The sequence below is a fragment of the Grammomys surdaster genome, unplaced genomic scaffold (assembly GCF_004785775.1).
Source record: "Grammomys surdaster isolate TR1022 unplaced genomic scaffold, NIH_TR_1.0 134, whole genome shotgun sequence".
Taxonomy (NCBI): Eukaryota; Metazoa; Chordata; class Mammalia; order Rodentia; family Muridae; genus Grammomys; species Grammomys surdaster.
The window spans coordinates 769,417-781,697 of NW_021604592.1; the positions used below are offsets into that span (position 1 = coordinate 769,417).

Consider the following 12,281-nt stretch of genomic DNA (forward strand, 5'->3'; position numbering starts at 1 on the left):
TATCATTGTGATTAAATATATAAAACATATATACATATATATATCATAAACTAGGGTCTAAGCAATTTCCCATCTTCCTCTCCAAGTGGTTTGTCACTTGCAATTTTTTTGGTGGTAACACAACGAATCACTTTTATTCCTGAATGCATCCACATTTCAACATTTATTGGTCCTCAACAGTGTGGGGAATGTGGCAATGAGCCAGGAGAGCAGGACCACCAATTGGCAAATGATGCAACAAAGAGCTCCTCCATGTCTCTGCTAAGGGTCTTTGGAGCACCTCTGAAACCTGAGTCCACAGTGTCAGGGACTCACTTTCCAGCTGTCAAGCTCCACGTCAAACCCAATGGGCAGCCAGGGTGACACAAGAGCTCTGATCAAACCCCTTCACTGTGTAAAAGCAATGGGATTGTGGGAAATGAGCCAACTCAGAACCATATGCACTTAGGACTTTCTATATGACCTACCTCTAACCTAATTACCAAGGATCCTGAATGCTGAGCAGTCTGAAAAGCCTCATTACACCTCTGCTCACCTGGAGACCTGAGTTTAAAGCCTATGGGCTGATGGTAGTGGCAGCACCGCGTGCCAAGCACTCCCTTCCCAGGCTGGTGGCAAGTGAATGAGTGTGGTCCGGAACTAAGAGGAGACCAGTTTCTTTTAACCTCATCTGATGGCTTCTGGCCACAGCTAGTGTTGGATGATGAAGGGCAACAAGGAAATTGAGGAGGAGAAAAGCACCACTTCTTGATAAAAGTGGGGAGACAGGCAGTCCTGAGTTCCTCACCCATGGGCAATTTTAGAGGGAGGAGAGGGTTACAGTCTAAGCTTTGGCCAAGTGTGACTGTAGAGGAATGGGGACAATGGTTTTGATGGGGCAACACACTTAAGACTTAAGAAAGCAGAAGTGCCGCCAAAACACTCCCAACTGCAGCACTGATACCACAGCTTCTACCTGAAATCTCCTCATCTATCCTAAGGGGCATCGTGCAACTGTGACAGAGGGCAAGGCAGGCAAAGGCAGAGAGACCCAGGCCATTTGCCAGCAGCAAGTGATTGTGTGATCTGTCTGCTCACAGTTGTGTTAGCTGTGCCCACCGCTACCAAAAGAAACCAATTTCCACATACCTTCTTGATTCCCGAAGTTCAACCAGGTAGACAGCAGTTATACTTGACAGATGATGTTACACAGAACAACTTAGGTATTTCAAAAGAACATTAAGTTAATATCAGAACAGTGTCTCAGGATGAAGTTTCAGTGGGGCTTCCTCTCCAGTACTTTGAGGTATACAGATATATCTAGAAAATTTACTAATGCAGGAATTGAAAACGTAGGTTGGATAGGGAAGAGAGACAGAACCTTCATGACTAATTACTGTAGCACTGTCCTTTTGGAATCTTCATGTTGTCCTTCTGGCAGCTTCATGTTGTCTTTTGACTTCATCAAGTGTTGAAGTTCTTGCAGAACAACTTTGATGCTGTGGGAATTCTGCCACTTTGCCAGCACTGCCATGGCTCTTGGGATCCACCACTCCATCTGAACTACTCATGCTGCTCATATTGACTTTTGTTATGAATCTTATAGATGGGGTTCTTCTGCATACTTAGGTCTACATTCTATGTATAGGCTGTATTTGGGTTTTATCAATTATCTTTGGAGGCCTAGTTATCATCCATGTCCATCTTGTAAGTCTCATATCTTTCTAGTCCTCTAGACTCCAGCTAACTGCCATCAACAGCTCGTTTTTGGCCTTCTACCAGCTCTTCCAACAGTTGGAAATTTCAAGGGACTTTTACTCCTGCACCTGTGTTGGCTACCATCTTGTGTTGCTGTTGCTCAAAGCCATATGCAACAACTGAAAAACACTGAAATAGACCTCCTTTGTGTAAGATAGTTTGTTCAATGCTTCTTATCTGAGGATATTTCTCATAGAGCTTTTGAAGCATAGCATGTTGATTTTCTGATGTAGGTGCTGTAGTGGTGGTTGTCTTTCTGACCAAGGTCTGTATTTAACCAATAATTATATTTTTATTCATTGTGTTGGGATCACAAAACACAGGGGCACCAATCTCTGTTAGACAGGGATATTTTATTGAGTATATGTCCTGGAACTGATTGATCAGGGCCATGAAGAAGGCTTGGGACTGGAACCATGGGCTTGAGGTAAGATCCTACAGAGTTTTTAAACCCACAAATATCAGTGTCAGTTATTTCACTATTCAGGATTTAGTGATAGGGGAATTTCCTTAGGAAAAGGTCTTTGTTGTACACTTATCCTGCTCCAATTGTTTGGGGTATTCAACTGTGGCAGGGTACTTATCTAACAACCATGTCTTAATTTGACAACCTGATGGGACTTGTCCAACATTTATGTCTTAACTTTCCAAAAAGGATGCCAGCTACTCATGTACATGTCTCTTTCTCCCAAGAAGGATGTCACTTACCAGGGAGAACTTGGGAACTTAAACTTTACTTGACCCATACTCAAAATGAAAGTCTTATATTAGTACAGGACTTTGTCTTAACTTAGGCTCCATCCCAGGTGTAGCTTATAAGAGAAATTACCATAAAAGTTTACACACAGATGGAAGAAGTGCTCCAGGGTGGCTGGTTTGGGTCCAAGCTTATTGTGGGTAACTATACAAAAACAATTCTATTTTCCTCTAGTATCATTGGTTTCCAGGGGCACAGAACATAATGGAAATTGTAATCATCTTGGGCATAAGAAAGTTTCCTGGTAACAGCAGAAACAACATACTAGAAAGTTTCCTTATACTATTAGTAATACCATGAAATGGCAGGCTAGCCAGGTAACAGTTACCTAGACCTTAGCATTCCATCTAGGTTTTAATATTTTACCTAGCCCTTAATAATCAATATATTGATTTGTTATGTGTGTTCATTTCAACATATGCTAGTAAAACTTCATAAATGGGGGTATGTACAAAATTGGATTCATAGCTGCACAACATCTGGGAATAAGTGACAAATGAGTACCCATCACAAAGAAAACATTTACATCATTCCTTCCAAGAGCCATAAGATAAAAAAGCTGACAAAGCCGATCACCCAGATAGATCAAACTGACTACAATCACAATCTTTTTTATTTTTTTTTATAATTTATTTTTTCTCAAATCGTAATTCATTCACACAGGGGTTATAAACACAGAAAGGCAGGATGTGGGGAAGGGAATGACACTGGAGTGTGGGTGTTCAGGGGGAATACAGATATCTACAGAACCGGGTTTCGGCTGGGTGAAGGTTCAGGGGACAGGTCACTATGACTCTGCCTATGACTCGTTTGTCCTTATCTAAGATGGTATTGTCTGCCAAGGCTACCTATTAACAAGGTCTATGGCTACTCAGGCTTGTAAATTTCCACAAAAGCTGCCTGTTTACATTAGCTTATAGCCATCTGTTTCAATGTTTTTCCACTGAGACCCAAGACTTGGTGTTAGAATACATGTATGACAGGCCTATTGCTGATTTTAGGCCTATGGCTGATTTTAGGCCTTCAGTGTGTAAGCAGGGCTGCCCCTGACATCTCCTCCCTTCTCTAAGTATAGAAGGGCTGTGGCAATTCTAAACTTGCCAAGGCAGGGAGAGAGGCCTGACCTCCAGTATTTGAAGGGGATCTTGTAATGGCTCTAGTCCCCCTGTCGTTGTCCAGTGAGGCATGAGGACCATACCCCTCCCGTTGTCTTTATCCTGGAGAGTGGATACTTTTGACATCAACCCCTATGCAGTCAGGCTACAATCACAATCTTATAATAGTTAAAGATGGGAACATAGTATCTGCACAAGAATGAACATGTCAACAGTTAGACAATGACAAAGGAGAGGCTCAGAGTACGTTACTCCTCATTGTTGAAGTTTGCCTACTGATAGATTCATGGAGAGTGGTGATAAATGCCTTATGTACATACCCACTGATGACTCTCCTAGACTCTAATGGCTATTTCCAATCTAATAATCAGAGATACAGCCTTGGCTAAACTAAACAGATCATGAAACAAAACCAAAAGTCATGAAGCTAAAAGATGAACAGGTCCCAAATGAGTGTGGTAGGAATTAGAAACCATTAAGTGGCAGAAGAAGGAGAGGCTGAGCAAACTATTTGTATATGAATAAAATTCTTAAATAATGTCAGTTACATGCCTAAATACTATAATCCATAAAATTCTAGCTATGACACCATTGGAAAACAGCAGTTGGGTGTCTTGAATTATATTCTTCTAGTCATAATGATGCTGAAGAATTTCTAAAAATGCAGTAAGCTAAGGAAAGTGACATGAAGAAAGAGTGGATTTGTTGTTGTTGTTGTTGTTGTTGCTGCTGGGGTTTTTTTTTGGTTTTGTTTTTGGTTTTTTTGGTTTTATTTATGTATTTATGTATTTATTTATTTGTGGAATTTGGAGGGAATATATGGTCCAGTAGCTTGCATTTTAGGAGAGGGAAATCTAGAGGGATTCGAATATCAATACCTAAGAGTTTTGTTGGAAAATTATACAACTTGAGAAATCCAGAAGAAAACTAAAATTAATTCATTCATTGAACAAATGAATATATCAATACTATAATAAAAAGCTTTAAACTTCCACAGGATTTCCTCTAAAACAGTTCTAAGCAAAAAAAATTTGTTTTGTACTTATGTTTTTGTGGTTATAATTTTGGGTAATCTGAATGTATAGTATGGTAAGATCAAAGAACAGCCTCCAGCTTAATGCCCTATAGGATTAGCTTTAATAAGAGCTCTTCTTGGAGAGCAATGGTAAGATAAAGAAACTAGACATATCAGACATTCTTCTTGTTTTTCTTTTCTAAATCAATATAGTTTCTCAAATTTATTTATCTTTCTTAAAGAAGTACTTCTAATCTCCTAACAGGGAGGTTAGGAAAGGTACCCCCTTCCTTGTAAACACTGAAATACAGATCTGGGAAACCAGGATCAACACACACAAAAAGTGCATTTCACAAAATATCAACTGAAATATATTTTACATGGATTATGCTACCATTGAAATTCTACCAGCTGCATTTTCATGTTCGAAGAAAAATATTTCCACATCTAAAGAGATTACAACAGCTTTTAACATCTGGGCAGCAGCCTCTTGTCTCCAATCTTGACAACTTCTTGCTTATGCCTTGCTCTTTCAGACTGATTTCTTCCTCCAAAGAACTTATCTAATGTAAAGTCTTCCCTCTGGGTTTGGGACATGACTTCCAAAACAACAACAACAAAATTAATCTGTGAAGCCTTTAGGCAATTACCCATCAGGAGCAGTTTATCTTCTAAGGATCAGGGCCTGGACCTGAGGTTGCTAGATCTTTCCTTCACAGTTCACTTCTATGTCCCAATGCAGCCTGTATCAGACTATCCTCACCCCAGTGACATGTCCTCAGATTGCTGAATGTGTGTCTCCCCTCTCTAGGGAGGACACAGTGCCATCTTCCATAACGGATGCCCCCAGAACATGCCCTTGTAGATGTCTCTGGGTGGCAAGTGGCCAGCCCTGGGCCCAAACAACACCATACTTCCCTGTACTGCACCCTCCCTGATCCCGTGCTCCACTTTTGTACAAACAAGGGACAAATAACCGTGCTTCAAACCCTCAGCCCAGGGCAACAAGTGACTGAGACTTCTGATTAATCACTGGTGAGGAGCATGAGGCTAGAACAATCTCTCAGCAACAGGAAAGAACTTAAAATGCAGGGCCTAGATCCTAGAGGAAGTGGCTACAGCTCAGGCCTGTGGACTGTATATCAAACATTATAATCAGCAGTTGTCCCATTAAAATAAAATGAACTTACACCAAGTAATGGCACATGTATCATGTTTCAATAGGCTGAGTAGTAAAAATTAAATAATAGTCAATTTGAGTGGAAAAATGTTATAAGTGTATATAATATGCTGCAAGATAAATATCATCTGGGAAAAATAAAAATAAAAAAAAGAAATGTTGAAAACAGAAAAGATGAAGTCAGAAACCAAACAAGGTAACAATGACTTAGGTAAAAGTTATTATTTTATTCCAATAGAAACAATAACATACAGATTGCAAGTTTCTAATAAAACAAGTGACATTATTTTAATTTTCAACAAATAAATTTATTCATTGTTATTTCTATGATTAAAGTAAAATGCAATGGATTAACACTTGACTTGTAAAACTTACTGGAAAGCAACTAGAATAATCAAGATAATAGGGGAAGCAAGAACTGAGTAGACACAAGATTCATACATAGAAAATATGATAGTCTAAAGACTGATACTCCAATATTAGCTTTGGAGGAAAGGTAGTGCCATTCATATGGAGTTGGAATTAACTGAGAAAGTATCAAGGTACAAGTTTACGTGAAGAATGGAGTATATAAGAAGTCTGACTTGAGAAACTGAAGTTTGAGATATACATTGTCATTTAATAAACATCAAACTAAAGAGAGAGAAACTTGAAGCAATCCCACTAAAATCAGGGGCAAGACAAGCCTGGCCACTCTCACCCTATCTATTCATATACTTCTCGAAGTTCTAGCCAGAGCAACCAGGCAACAAAAAGAAATCAAAGGAATAGAAGTTGGAAAGGAGGAAGTCAAGGTATCACTATTCGCAGATGATATGATAGTATACATAACAGACCCTAAAAATTCTACCAGAGAACCCCTATAGCTGATAAACAACTTGCACAAAGTGGATAGATATAAAATTAACTCAAACAAATCAGTTGCATTTCTCTACTCAAAGGATAAATGGACTGATAAAGAAATTAGGGAAAAATATCCATCACAATATTCACAAATAATATAAAATATCTAGGTGTGACTATAACCAAGCAAGTGAAAGATCTGAATGACAAGAACTTCAAGTCTCTGAAGAAAGAAATCGAAGATCTCCCATGCTCATGGATCAGCAGGATTAACAGTAAACATGGCCAACTTACAAAAAGTAATCTACAGATTTAAGGCAATCCACATCAAAATTCCAACTCAATTCTTCACAGAGATAAAAAGAGCAATTCTCTAATTTATTGAGAATAACAAAAAATCCAAGATAGCAAAAAACATTCTCAACAATAAGAAAAATTTTGGGGAATCATCATTCCTGACCTCAAGCTGTACTATAGAGCAATAGTGATAAAAATTGAATGGTGTTAAGACAAAAACAGGCAGGTAGATCAGTGGAATAGAATTGAAGACCCAGAGATAAACCCACACACCTATGGTCACTTGATTTTGACAAAGGAGCTAAAGCTATCCAGTGAAAAAAGGACAGAATTTTCAACAAATGGTTCTGGTTTAACTGGCTGTCAGCATGTAGAAGAATGCAAATTGATCCATTCTTAGCTCCTTGTAAAAGCTCAAGTCCAAGTGGATCAAGAACTACCACATAAAATTAAGTAGGCTGAATTTAATAGAAGAGAAAGTGATAAAAAGCTTAGAACACATCAGCACAAAGAAATTTCCTTAACAGAACATCAGTGGGTCATGCTCTAAGATCAAGAATTGACAAATGAGACCTCATAAAATTGAAAAGCTTCTGTAAGGCAAAGGACACTATCAATAGGACAAAATAGCAACTGAAAGATTGGGAAAATATTTTTTCAATCCTACATCCTATAAAGGGCTAATATCTAAAACATACAAAGAGTTCAAGAAGTTAGACTTCAGAGAAGCAAATAACCCTATTTAAAAAAATGGGGTACAGAGCTAAACAAAGAATTATCAACTGAGGAAACTTGAATGGCTGAGAAGCATCTAAAGAAATGTTCAGCATCCTTAGTCACCAGGAAAATGCAAATCAAAACAATCCTGAGATTCCACCTCACACCAAGCGTAATGACTAAAATCAAAAACTCATGTGACAACAGATGCTGGAAAGGGTATAGAGAAAAAGGAACACTTCTCCATTGCTGGTGGGACTGCAAGCTAGTAAAACCACTTTGGAAATCAATCTGACAGTTCCCCAGAAAACTGGAACTATTTCTACCTTGATACCCTTGGCAAAAGATGATCCAATATATAAAAAGGACATGTGCTTCACTATGTTTATAGCAGGCTTATTTATAATAGCCAGAAGTTGGGAACAACCAGATTTCCCTCAACAAAAGAATGGATGCAGAAATTGTGGTACATTTACACAATGGATTATTACTCAGCTATTAAGAACAATGACTTCATGAAGTTTACAGGCAAATGGATGGAACTAGAAAATGTCTTCCTTAGTGAGGGAACCGAGATACAAAGGAACATACATGGTATGTACCCACTGATAAGTAGATATTATCCCCAAAGCTCAGAATATCCACAATACAACCCACCAACCATCTGGAGGTTAAGAAGAAAGAAGAAGAAACTGTAGATGCTTCAATCCTACATAGAACAGGGAACAAAATAATCACAGACATTAAAGGGAGGGAGGGAGGGCCCTCGGAATGAGAGAGGAGGGGGAGGAAAAAGTGGGAGGAGGATCAGGTATTGAAAGGGACAAGAGAGAAGTGAAGAGGGTCAGGAAATTTGATAAAATCATGCAGCTGTCGAGGATGTGGATCTACTAGAATGTCCTAGAGTAAGGAGTCAACAGGCTCCCAGGACCCAATAATGATGGCTTTAACCAAAATACCCAAAAAAGGAGAGAGATAATCTGTAGAAACCACCTCTAGTAACAGGCATGATGCCCAGTTGAGGTATGGGGCCACCTACTCATCTCAAAAATTTCAACCCAGAAATGTTCCTGTCCAAAGAAAAGACAGGGCCAAAAAGATGGAGCAGAGACTGAAGAAACGGTCATCCAGAGACCATCCCACCTAGGGATTCCAACTGCAGACACCAACCTTTCCACACCATTCCTGATGCCAACAAGCACTTGCTGACATGAGCTCAGTATGGCTGTTACCTGATAGGTTCTACCAGCACCTGACCAATACAGATGTAAATCCTCACAGCCAACATCAGACTGTGTGAAAGGACCCAAAGGAAGAGCTAGCAGAAGGATTAAAGGACATCCATTTAACAGTTAAGACTTAATTCTATATTTAATCTTATAGGATAAAATTTCAAGGAAAAGATTATAGAGACAAAGTTAAATATTGTGTCTAAGATATTCCAATTTTGAGACAAAATTTTTTGTTTTATTTTAGTTTACTTGTATTCTTTAAGTGATGACTATTATTTCTTCTTTTTCTAAATTTCGAGTGCATAGATATTATTTATGAACTCCAATATTCATTCCAATCACACTGAAAATATGTATAACTATATCACTAAATTTACTAGTCACATGAGTCTACAAGAAGAGGTTTTCCTCTTCACATACAATAGTGGTTATAGTCAACATTTCATAAATGTGTAAGTAGCATGTTTGAGTGTCATCTTGAAAAGATATGGACTTGTGATTTTTTTATAGAATATCAACACTAGAGAAGCTACAATTAATTTGGAGGACATGTCAAAAATGAAATGTTTAGATTGGTACAAAGACCCAATCTAAAAGTGGTTATATATTCAGTGACTTGATAATTCTAGGATGTCTATAAAAAGAAAGTAAAGTGAGTGTCAGCATTCTCCCTGGTTTGTAACTGTGGATGCATTTGGTCAGTTGCATCACACCCTTGATATATAATTTCCATACTGAGATAGACAATAATCTCAAACTGTGAGCTGCATAAACCTTCTCTTCCTTGAGTTGCTTTTTCAAATGTTATGTTGCATCAGCAAGAAAAGTAACTAACAGCATACCTCAGTGTAATTACCCCAGAAAGCTGGGGGAAATTGCAAGGTGGAGAAATTAGTGAGAAGCTCTGCATGAAAGAATGCTTACATGGACATGAAGATGCTATGTGAAAAATATGAGGGAGGAGTGAATCACACATATAACCATGGATTGTGAAATATAAACCAAACAATGAAGTGAGAAATATAGTAATCGCTGCTATATGATATCTTGTCAGATTTTCAGCATTGAGTCTGGTCACATCACTCTGAATTTGCATTCTGTACAAACTGAAAATGAGCATCATTTCAAGCTTCTCAATTTGTGGTGATAATTTGTAAGCAAATAATACTACTGTAAAAATAAAGTGTAGTCCAAATAGTGAATCATGCATTAAGTTATTGATTATAATATAGAGTTTTTATTTAAAATGCCTAATAATGACTGCTACAGCCATTACAGCAGTGGGGAAGTGAATAGATTCATTTAGATTATGTTACAGAAAAACATTTTTGGTACAGAGCAGAGGTGATGAACATAGTTGAATACAATATTGGCTATAAGAGTCTTTGTTTCAGACTTATATAAATTACTTATATAAATGATGAGACTTCCTCACTGTACAGCTTCCTCACATGGAATTTCCACCATGTGTATGAAGGTATGTGGCAGTAGAAAGTTCTAGAATGTAACATTACATGCTGCACACGTACTTTCCAATTATCCAAATTTTGAAATACATTGATTCTATGGAATCTATGCACACAAAAGTATTCCTGACTATGTTAGTCCTGGGAAGATCCTCAGTTACAGGCCTCACAGGATCTTATGTAGTTCCATGATGAGAGCTTACTACATTCTACCTTGTCACACAAAGATTATCTGCTTGATGATTTCTGAACTTAATTAGTTACTATTTCTGTATGATGTAATTTATATTTCTGGTTTTTAAATTAGGACCTTCCCTTCACAGTATTGATAACTTCAATGACAAGGAATGAGATTGTTCTCTGAGAATTAAAAAGAACAAATTGAAAAAAAGCAGGGTGAATTAGTTGTTCAATGACCCGTAAGTGGCTAGTAGACAGAGAACCTGGTCCAAAGGATGTCATCTCACTGTTGTTTACCACCATAGCCCAATATATATCTCTCTGCACAAAAGTAATCTATTTTAATGACCCTATAAATAAAAGTATTTACTCAAAATGTTCACTAATTAATAGAATACAATATTAATTCTGAATTTGTAAAAATGAAAACATAAAACCTGATCATTCAGTCTCTGGTTTACCATGTATAAACTAGTAAGCAGAAAAGAAAGTACACAAACAATGGGGAAAGTATTCATCTTTTTATGAAAACAAGGAGAGAAGGTAGGATACTGTTAGTACTTGGTTTGTATTTCTGAAGTTATGTTAAAGTATTCATTAAAATCGTGGCAAGATATCACTACTGGATAGATGGAAAAAAGAATAGTACTGCAACTCATTAGAACGCCAATTTGTTTACCAAGATGAACATATATTTGCCTTTAGTAATGGATCAATAGCAGTACATGAGAATTAGATATGCATAGAGAAAAAGTACTATATTAACTATGCCTCAAAGTAGAGAATGCCTTTAATAAATTGTTTGGGTATAAATGGGTTCACAGAAGCACACTGACAGAGGTACATATTGAAGAGAAGAATCAGTGGTAAATTCTTAGGAAGGGTTCTCTGGGAAGCACCAGGGTTAGGTTTTTTCTTAGGTGACTTTGTTATGTGGTGGATGTTGACAGACCAGTAAGGCAAAAGTTATTAACCATTTCATAGCTGAAGAGCATTCTATGGATGTTTTATCACACCAACTTAGATGAAGATCTTAGAGGCAAACCCTTAGAGGAAGGCTTGTAACAATTTAGAATTCCTTCTTCCTTGGTACAATGACAGAAACAGAGATGTTTAGGAAGTAAAAAAATCATACTAGGAATGAAAAGAGTTACACAAAATATTTATGAGTATCTCAACTTGGCAATATTGGCTAAGAACAAAAATTATGAATTTTATAAAATATTTTGGCATTTAATTGAATATATGTGTAATGCATTGCAACTAGTAAATTCAAATAATATATAAAACACTACTTTTATCCTTAAAATGTAATTTTAATTTCCTAGAATACACTAAATAGTAATATGTTCATGGTGTTTTAGAGAAAGGTTAATTATAAAGAAATCAATTAAAATTATTTCCCCTACCCTTTGTTTTGACAAAATTAAGAAACACTTTATATTTAAAATGTCAGTAAATTTATCACTCAAATAAGAACATTTTAGAAATAAAAAATGTACTGATACAAATTAGCAGTTATTAATTTGCTATTCAATGATAAAATCTGTATATTAAAATAGTTATTGTATCTACAGAGTCTTAAGATTTTGTTTATTGCTACTTGTAATTTTTTAAATATAGTGATTTTCTCTGATTTTGGTCATCAAATATCTCCCTCCATCTGTCTGTTTGTCCTCCTTCCGTCCCTCTGTCCATCCCTTCCTCCTTCCTTCCCTTCCTCCCTCCATCTCTCTCCCTTC

At 37.2% G+C, this 12,281-nt stretch overlaps 1 pseudogene; it reads right to left on the bottom strand.

Moving 5' to 3' along the window:
- Positions 1–1,368: 1,368 nt before the first annotated feature.
- LOC114617128 lies at positions 1,369–1,821 on the bottom strand (annotated as a pseudogene).
- Between the last annotated feature and the right edge of the window lie 10,460 nt (positions 1,822–12,281).